The following is a 2,500-nucleotide window of genomic DNA, read 5'->3' on the forward strand; positions in this document are numbered from 1 at the left end:
CGCACTAGATCGGACCACAACCCCAACACACACATATAATACAAGAATAAGAAGCACTCTTTACTTACGCTAGAAGTTATATAGTCCATCCAAGGATTATGTCTCATCAATATATGTTCATGGTGACACATGCATTTACTTTATTAGGTTAACGAAAATCATGCTTATAGATATTAACTATATTAATCATTATACATATATAATCTGTACTACACATGTAATCCAAGGAAACATGTCTCACCAATGGATGCTAGAATCACTTTTCCCCTTTTATATCTTGTTAGCACTCCAAAAGTGTTGACTCACAGAAAAGAGTCCCGTTCCACCCGAAGTGACAGTGAATAAAGAGCAACTCACAAAAAAGAGTTTACTCCATGACAATAGAACAAAGCTGACAATAATAATGTTCAAAGAATCTCCCAGAAAAGGGAGAATAAGATAAATGGAACTAAGTGTAATTTTTTTTTATAGAAAATTGGAGTTGAACACCCCACCTTAAGAACTATCACCCCTTGGTGAACAGTTGAGCATACCATGATACCTACTTGACTACACCCCATAAACTTATGACTATTCAACCCCCCTCCCTCCACTCATACCAAGATTCTCAACAGGTATCGTGCCATATTCCCAAGATATATAAAAATCTTCCTTTTGTGCAAATCCCCTCACCACTGATCACTCTAGGTGACAGGAGTCACTTCTTGCGGGGAGGAAGGTATTATGTAACCTTAATAAATATCATCCATGGAAAACTAAATCAAAACGCACACACGAATAAACATATATCCGCACGCCCCTAGGCTAGTACCATCACGTGTCCAGAGCCTGAGAATAGGTAAGAGGTCAGAGAGCATTTATTCCAACACACTTCATACTCCGTGCCCAGATAAATACGGACACAAATAAAATCACAAGAAACAACGACATAATAGAAACAGTAATATATTATACCGTGTACAAATGTCTAACCTCCCTGTTATTTAAGTTTAATATTAATGATTTTTAAGACTGTCAACCCCTCAGCAGATAGCTGTATCAGCATATAAACTGGTATAAAGACCAGAACCGAGCGATCGGACAATTAGTCAATAGATGAACATATGTAGATCCACCAGCATCTACGGAATGTATCTTATCATACGAATACGAATATACATCCAGAAGCAAAGTGAAGTGTTTTAACTAACCTGTTACACATATTAGACACGAGTTCTATGAGATAAACACCACCTCTAGATTCACCCTTTCATCACCTGAGATTTAATCCTTAACCTAAACAAAATGTCTGAGGATTGTCACGACGAGTCTATCCAGAGGGGGTGACTTCCAATGCCGTTGGAGTGATTATCGCCCTATTCAGGTTCTTGTAACTGTAAACATATACACATATTGATATATGTGAGCATATATTTACGTTTCTGTGATCTAACGTAGGTTTGTGTCTTTCTTTTAGTATGTTTGTGTTTGGGTATGTGTGCGTGTGTCCGTGAGTTTGTGTTTTATATGTGCTTTTACAAACAAAGGATTACAAAGGCGGAGCATGCCAACAGCAGACCTTTTGGTCCATATCTAGGTAGGATGCGAAAAAGATCATAATAATGATAAATAAACAAATGAATAAAAAAGTATAATAATGTAAATAACAAATGAAACAAATAAATGCATAGGAATAGTTAAAAACTAAACAAACAGGTAAATAGTAAATAATAATAGATTCACATATAACTAATAATAAATGAGAATCAAGCAAATAATAGTAAACAGACAAATGATAACAAAACAAATAAACAAATAATATAAAATAAATTATAGTTATTACAGCATCTTGCTTAGGTGATTATCTAAATGATTCTTAAAGTTTCGAACTTAACTACATTGCATTGCTTCTGCAGGAAGTTTATTCCATTCATGAACTACACGGTTGGCAAAGTTGTTTCTACCCACTTCCAAATTAAATCTATTTCCGGACAGTTTGAGATCATTGTTTCTTGTGTGATTCTCATTCAGTGTGAAAATGTTGTCACTTTTGATGTCAATTCCCTTTAGAATCTTAAAGACCTGTATCAACTTACCTCTGAGTCTACGCTTTTTTAGGGAAAAAAGATTCATATGTTTTAGTCGATTTTCGTATTATTTATTTTTGATATTCGGAATCAGTTTTGTGCGCGTTTTTGTGTCAGTTTGGTTATGTTTCTGTCTCCAGTCCTTGTATATATTTACGTAGCATTTCTTCAGTCGTGAAAGGATTAACGTGGAGGCTATGGGATCAGTAATGCTCGTTTAACACGTATCGACATATATAAATTAGAGTTCACACAAAATAAAACAGCAAGATGGATCAGACGCGATTATAGACACACTAAATCAGTCACTAGGTTAAAAGAAGACATTAAACTTGAACCACTTGAAACAAGAAGACGAATACACAGCCAACAAATGAAGTACAAAATCTCAAACAATTTAGTTGACATAAACAAAGAAACTTACACCAATCAAA

Source organism: Oratosquilla oratoria, chromosome 7 (genome assembly GCF_046742065.1).
Source record: "Oratosquilla oratoria isolate Oo_2021 chromosome 7, ASM4674206v1, whole genome shotgun sequence".
Taxonomy (NCBI): Eukaryota; Metazoa; Arthropoda; class Malacostraca; order Stomatopoda; family Squillidae; genus Oratosquilla; species Oratosquilla oratoria.